The sequence below is a fragment of the Tenrec ecaudatus genome, chromosome 2, assembly GCF_050624435.1.
Source record: "Tenrec ecaudatus isolate mTenEca1 chromosome 2, mTenEca1.hap1, whole genome shotgun sequence".
Classification (NCBI taxonomy): domain Eukaryota; kingdom Metazoa; phylum Chordata; class Mammalia; order Afrosoricida; family Tenrecidae; genus Tenrec; species Tenrec ecaudatus.
The window spans coordinates 62,763,269-62,770,734 of record NC_134531.1 but is presented as its reverse complement, the minus strand read 5'-3'; the positions used below and the strand labels follow the sequence as shown (position 1 = coordinate 62,770,734).

Genomic DNA, 7,466 nt, shown 5'->3' with positions numbered 1-7,466 from the left:
TGCCCAAGAAGTTTGCAACACCTCAAATTACAATTTGGATTTTGAATTGATTTTGGTTGTTGTGCAATCAGAAACCTTTTACTGTTGCCAAATTTTCCACAGTCTTCACATTCAATTATATGGCCCCATATTGGATCTCAATTGACAATTTAAGAACAAATCTGCAATTTAAGACAGTCCTGCCCATCCCCTATGCCTCTTAACTGCTTGTAGAAATGAGGTAAGTTGCCTGAGAAATGTTTGCCTGCTCATGATGTTAACTTGCTCCTTTATTCTCTGTAGCTTAATAAATTAAAATGGGTTCTTGATTAGATTCAGGGTCAAACTCCATGCCACCCTATCCCACCGAGACTATTTTAGAAATGCTGTGTGCATCACCTCAGGAAAGCACTGAATGTCTGGTTGCTCCACTTTTGGAGATGCCAAAATTGATCAGTCGTGGCAGCTGTGTGCTTCCTCATGGTAAAGTTGCCCCCCCCATCCACTTTTCAACTAGCTTTTTTATCCAATGATGATCTTTGCCTGAATCAAGTATTTCATCAATGCTACTGGGTTGACATCGCTTCCATAGCTTTTCAGTAAAAATTCCCGGAGAGTTTCAATGTTTGAAAAGGAAAAAAATATTAGTAATAATATTTCAAATTAAAATTTATCATTCTAGGCTTTTTAACCTGTTTCCCCCCTACTTTTGTACATGTTTCTATTACAGACCTTTGTTCCTAATATCAACATAATGACTCATGTGCATTACACTATGGTATATTTAAAATACAGGACCCCATGTGTTATAGTGGGTTACACATTGGACTGCTAACCACAAGGTCAGTGTGTTAGGCTGGTCTGTTGGTCTGGGTACATTAGAGAAACAAATCCACAGAAACTCATATGTATAAGACAGAGTTTTATATAAGGGGTAAGTGCACATCAAGAAAACATCCCAACCCAGTGCTTCCCAAGCCCACAAGTCCAACATTAGCCCATTTGTCCAACACCAATCCACAAAGACCTCCTCTATCTCACAAAACACACACACACAATGATGATGACCAGAGGAGGAAAGCCGGATCAGTGAATGTGTAAGCATCTCAGCACTGGCAGGGGTCTCCACACAGCTGTTCCAGCACCCAAGACTGCATAGGGGTAGGTCCATGTGGCTTCTTCTCAGGGATGTCTCACAGGAAGTCAACCTTGCCAGCTGAAGCAAGGAACTGGCTAAGGCAGCTGCACCCTGGTCCGACCATCAAAAAGCAAGAGACCCGAGAACTAGAAAGGAGAGGCTCACTGAGCTATTTATCTCTCCACCCTTCATTTAACCCCACATATGTTTATCGGCCAGGTTGGCACAATAAACTTCAACTATCTCAGCTCCGTTGAGTAGAGAAACAAATCCAGTAACACTCATATAAGAAAGGGCTCTATTTCAAGAAGTAATTATGTATCAAGAAAACATCCCAGCACAGTCCACTCAAGTCCATAAGTCCAATAATAGTCCATAAGTCCCTCTTCAGACTTACGTGGTCACATGCAATGATGAAGAATTCAGGAATATCAAAGGCCGGTGGGTGCAAAGTCTTGTGGATCCACAGTTGATGGACGTCATCGCAGGGCTCCCACAGCTCTCAGGGTGGTCAAACAAGCAGGCAAGTCAAGGTGGGGCTGAGGGGTGGGGTGGGTGTGGAGTTCCCTGGTCCTCCATATGAGAAGGTCACACCCACAGAGGCCACACCCACAGGGCAGCACTATCAGGCTGTGACCTGATTGACAGGTTGAATACCACCCTTACACTTTAGTGTATCTTCAAGTTGACCTGAAATTATGTAGCTACCACAGTCAGCAATTCAAAACCATCAGCTGCCCTGAAGGAGAAAGATGAGGCTTTCAACTCCTGGGAAGAGTTAGTCTTAGGAATCCACAGAAATCCCTGTCCTAAAACAAGGCATTCATCGAATGGAGTGACACAGTGGCTGCAACAATGGATCAGGCTTAGAACAATTGTGAGGATGGCACAGAATCGGGCAGTATTTCATTCTGTCATATTTAGGGTCATTCTGGGTTGGAACTGACTCTCTGGCACCTTAGCAACACGATAACATAAGGTCACTATGAATTGGCATTGACACCATGGCAGTGAGTTTGGTTGTTGGTTTTTTTTTTTGTTTATATTTAAAATAAGTTACAATAATATCAAACTAAGGTGTGTTTTGTTTTCTTAGTAGATGCTCCACTTAGGTAAAGCTTTTTAATAATTATTTTCTTTGTATCTTTTGGGTATGGCTCTTGGTGTTACCAACTTGATATTAAGTTAATTTGTTCCGACTCATTCATTTCAGTCAGATTTGTTTCAAAATTTTATCAAGTGCTTTACATTTCATAATGTGAATTATTTTTATATGGCTTGCAGTGCCATTGCTTTTTTTTTTTTAACAACAAAAACTGGGCATTTATTCTTCTGGAGATACGGGGCAGGGCTTCCCGGCGTGGCGGTGTGGCCCTGTTTGCCAGCAATAAGTGGGTTCCGCAGCACCACGAAGACGGAGTCGCCTCGCAGGAACTTCTTGGAGATGTAGCGGTCTTTGTTGGCGGGCTTGGACTTCTTCTTGCCCTTGCCGTTCTTGGGGACCTCGGTCCACATCTCCTTCATGTTCTCCAGCACCATGTTGCAGTACCTGTCGAAGGCCTTCACGCGACCCAGAAGCTTCTTGTTGTTGCGGCAGTTGATGAGCACCTGGGTGTTGTTCTTGACCGACTGCGCGAGCACGGAGAGGGGCCCCGTGTTGAACTCCTCCTCCTCCCGCTTCTGCAGCTCCTCCGGGGTCATCTCGCTCTTGGGCTTGTTGAGGAGGCTCATGGTGCTTAGCTTAGCTGCGTTCTCCAATCAAACCCTTCTTCTCCGCGTTGCTTCTGCCTCGCCATTGCTTTTATATGATCTTTCTAGCCATAGTCATGTAATGTCCACCAAACAATTCAGTGGGATTATGCAAATAAGGTGCTTGTGTCCCACTAAAATGATGAGAAAGTGCCTAGCACCTTGTGGGGAAGCAAACATATAAAAATGGTGTATGAAACACTAACAAGAAGGTAAATCAACTTTTTCATCCTACTAGGCTTAACATGAGCCATTCCATGGGGAGTCCTGACTACCAGGAATGAATTAATGAGAGTGGCATGCATTCTTTGGAGTTGGGAACCTTCTAGGCCCAGAAGGTAGAGATCTGAAACAGCAGAGAAAGCGAGAAACAGCTAGAAGCAATGGCAAAAGAACAATAGCAGAGGCGGCATAAGCAGGAAACCAGCAGGAGCTAGTGCAGTGAGCTGCTTTCTCCCCAGGATGATAGAGCTGAGTGCCTTCTGACTGGAGGCTTGTTGTTGGTAGAGTGTGGTCCCTCCTCTGAGTACTTGGTGGTAGATCTAGGCTCACTAGGCCATGGAGAGAGAGAGTTGAGTGCCTTGGTGCCAAATGTTACTGACAGAATGGGGTGCCTGTGGCCACATATTGGTGAATCTAAAGACCATGTAACATTTGCCTGAGCAAGGGAGGCTGGACCAACCCATGAAGTAAGACAGGCCAAAGGGCTAAGAGGCTAAGGGAGAGGTCTATTCGCCTACATGGCTGAAATGAAGTTGCCCTGACTGGAGAACTATAATTTGGGTCATTTTTGATCCTTAATAGTAACCTATTGCGTCCCTAATAAATCCCATAGTTGTGAAAGAGTATTGGCTGTGAGTTCTATGTGGCCATTGCAATGAATTACCAAACTCAATAGAGATGCAGAGTCTGCCATGGTAGGAAGGGTTGACATTGGAATTGGTAAAATGGTTGGGCTGACACTGATGGTGGTTTTCTCTTGAGCTCATGAAGTCAGAGGTGGTCCATCGCCTCCACATCCCCAGTTTACATGGACAAGCTATAGAACCAGGCATGTTCAGAGAAGTCTCATTTCTACTCGTGCCTCAACCACCCTGTTCCCTCCTTTATAAGTAGTAATTTCTGTTCATTTGGATTACCGTTAAGTGTTGTTTTGCTGTCTTTAATAAGATTTTTATTTGTTTTTGCTTATTTTCAGATACCATAAAGGGTGATAGTTAGACTTAGTTTGAGGGGCTGCAACAATTCTTAGGATCAAGCTACCTGTAGATTAAAAAAGACTGTCTTCAAGTGAAGGGATTTTCATAAAAACAAGTCATTTTAGCCTTTCTCCATTACTCTTCTCCACAAAGCCTTTTTATTTAATAGAAAAGTTGTTTTCTTTTCCTTGTAGTTATTTATTTACCATTTCTACTGAGATGTGTTTGCCTAGGGCTTCAAAAAGTTCATGGAAAAAATTTATTGGAAGCTAATGAATTTTTCTCGTGATTTTTCAGAAACTCCCTCATATATATTTGGAGGAAGAAAATAGTAATAATTTATACACCAAAATATTAATGCAATTATTTGTGGAGAGTGAAATTTCAAATTATTTCACTTTAAATTTTATCTATAGCTTAAACTTTAAAAAAAAAACCTTTTATTAGGGGCTCATACAACTCTTATCACAATCCATACATACATCACTTGTGTAAAGCACATTTGTACATTCATCATTCTCAAAACATTTTCTCTCCACAAGAATTATTATTTTTAATAAAGCGCTACGAAGTGCTTGCTTCAGCAGCTCATATATTAAAAGTAGAACTATGCAGAGAAGCTGAGCAAGGTCATTGAGCAAAGATTACATTCAAATTCATGAAAAATTGACTATAGGCTATGCCTCGTCTTAAGTAAAATTTCTCTCATCCCATGATCTTGATGTGCTTCAGTTATATTGTTTAGACTGATGTTCAAAACACTGCTGGCTTAAGGCATAAGAATAGGCAATATAAACGAATCTTTATTGAGGAACAGTATAAGCATTTTACTCATACTATGTCATTTAATATCCCCCACATTCAATGGGATATCCACCAGTGCGGAGTCAAGTCCAACTCCACCCTATAGGACAGAGTAGAACTGCTCTTCTCCAAAGGCTTTCTGAGGCTGTAAAATCTTTACAAGAAAAGATAGCCTCATCTTTCTTCCTCTGAGCTTCTGGTAATTTGAACAGGTAATCTTGTGGTTACCCGCCCAACACTTAACCAAATGTGCCACCAGAGCCTCTTCAATGACAGGAATACCCATTTTATCTCTATTTGCCAGATGAAGAAATGCAGGCTAAAGAAGATGAAGTAATTTGTAAAAGGCCACTCTCAGTACCGGCACTAGGGGGGTTCAGCTGAAGTCAACTTGACCCTGTTCTTAACCATCATGCTACCGCAGTCTGACACACAGCTTGACATTGCCCAACAGAGGCTCACAGCATCCCAGTGTGTATAAAAATCGATAGTCTTACCAAGGACTCAGATAGAAAGAAAATATTTTGAAAATGATGATGGCGACATAGGTGCAAATGTGCTTGATACAATTGATGTCTGGATTGTTATAAGAGCTGTAAAATGTCCCAATAAAATGATTTCTATAAAAAAATCTCCTGATGCAAGGGGCTTAAGTGGAGAGCAAATGCCTTGAGAATGATTGGGGCAGGGAATGTATGGAAGTGCTTTATACAATTGATGTATGTATATGTATGGATTGTGGTAAGAGTTGTATGAGTCCCTAATAAAATGTAAAAGAAGAAAAGAAAAAAAATAAAAAAAATCCATAACTTTGCAGCTATGAGTGGCCCTAAGAAGAGTACAACATTCACTTGTGTGTTACTGTGGTTTTAGAAATTGACTAAGAGCTCTCATGTACAACACTCGTGCTTGTTATTCTGACTAATTTTAGAGTTATGCTCGATAATGACACTTGCGTTACACTCACTCACTCTGGTTTAGTTGGCATCAGAATTAGTAAGGTGTGTTCTAGGGTGGATTTTGAATACATTTTCCCCAAGGTAAGTCCGGCAGCTTTCTGGAAAGGCTAGAGGAAAAAAAATAAAACACATCCACCTTATCTTTCTATAATAAAAGAGATGACAAGATCTGGTTGTGCCGTGGGCTGCTAACACCAAGGCTGGTGGTTCAAGCCCACCAGCTTCTTGGTGGGAGAAAGAGGAGGCTGTCTGCTCCCATAAAGATGTATAGTCTCAGAAACTCTATATGGGGTCCCCGTGCGTCGGCATTGACGCTGACAGTGAGTTTGGGTTGAGTTTGAGGCTAGGACCGGAATGTCGGTTAGGCCCGAGTTTTGGAAGCAGTTACCTTGCACACTCTTCATGCAGTCTGAGAGTTTCAAGTGCAAACTACATTAGTATGCTCTCAGGACAGCACACCGACCCTAAGGGCTACTTTTGATTTCACATTTCAAAGTTGAGAAGAGTGAAGGCTGGTTAGGGGCTGGCATTATTCTGGCTTCACAAGGATTTCCTGGCATGGCTTAGAACTCCTGCAAGGATCCTGGAACCAATAATTCCCTTAGATGCTATTAGGGGTTTTGATCCTGGATTAGTCATGTGGCCACACTCCTCACTGGACTATTAAAAGGAGCGTGTTTCTATGGGCCTCTTGAACTGACCCTGAAACCTGCAAGCACCGCCAGTAAACTGTCTGAAGTTTGAAGTGCTAACCAACAGCCCTGAAGTGAGAATTTATCTCTCTAGAGAGCCTGCTTATAACTTAGAGTTGTATTGACTTAATTTTCCCAAACAAGATATAATAATGAATTCATTTAAAATAAGAAATGCCATTTCCAGAGCTGTCAAAAAATGTAAATTTAAGAATAACGTAAGCTCATTCCTGAAAGCAATGAGAAAAGCAATTTAAAATTATCAGTATTAACAATACCCTTAGTATGAGGATGAGAAAATAAAGTTCATGCCAAGAATTTGTTCGGTCATGCAGAACTGAAGTCTGAGCTTGCAAAATAACTCAGTTAATCAGTCAAAGGACAATAATGAAATAGGCCTTTGAGGTATATAAAGGACATATCAAATTTGGACTAGCATAGAATTTTTGATATCCAAAGGCTTGACCCTCTTGAAGCCCAAAAGATTTGACATTAAATATGCTCTCCCTTAGTTAATCTTCCATGAGAAATTCTGCACATAAATTTTCACTGCCCATAAATATGCTTCAGCCATTTTATCACTAGCCAGCATCAGACATTCCCGTTAATAAAGAAGGGATGTCTAGCATCCTTAAGAGGCTACAACCTCTTAAGCAACTATTGAAAGACATTCACAGTGACTGATAACTATATATTTAATGCTTCATTATCATTTTTTAGAAGGAGACTGTGAAGAGAGAATCTATAACAGACGATACCCCAAATTGCTCATATTTCTTTTTTAAATTTGTTGGTCAATTGCTTCCCTATTGGATGCTCTATTCTAGTTCAAGGTTTTTCAGCTTCAATACTGATGACCTTTTGGGCCAGATTAATCTTTTGCAAAGGGCTGTCTTGTGCATTGTGAAATGCTTACCAGTACCCCTGGCCTCTATCATTAGACCAA

General features: G+C 41.2%; 1 non-coding gene and 1 pseudogene across 1 annotated transcript; one reads left to right on the top strand and one right to left on the bottom strand.

Moving 5' to 3' along the window:
• Positions 1 to 2,386: 2,386 nt before the first annotated feature.
• LOC142440003 (small nuclear ribonucleoprotein Sm D2 pseudogene) lies at positions 2,387 to 2,868 on the bottom strand (annotated as a pseudogene).
• Positions 2,869 to 4,636: 1,768 nt separating this feature from the next.
• LOC142442021 (U6 spliceosomal RNA) lies at positions 4,637 to 4,743 on the top strand. Its single transcript, XR_012783286.1, has one exon. It is a non-coding gene; the product is annotated as a U6 spliceosomal RNA (small nuclear RNA).
• Positions 4,744 to 7,466: the final 2,723 nt, after the last annotated feature.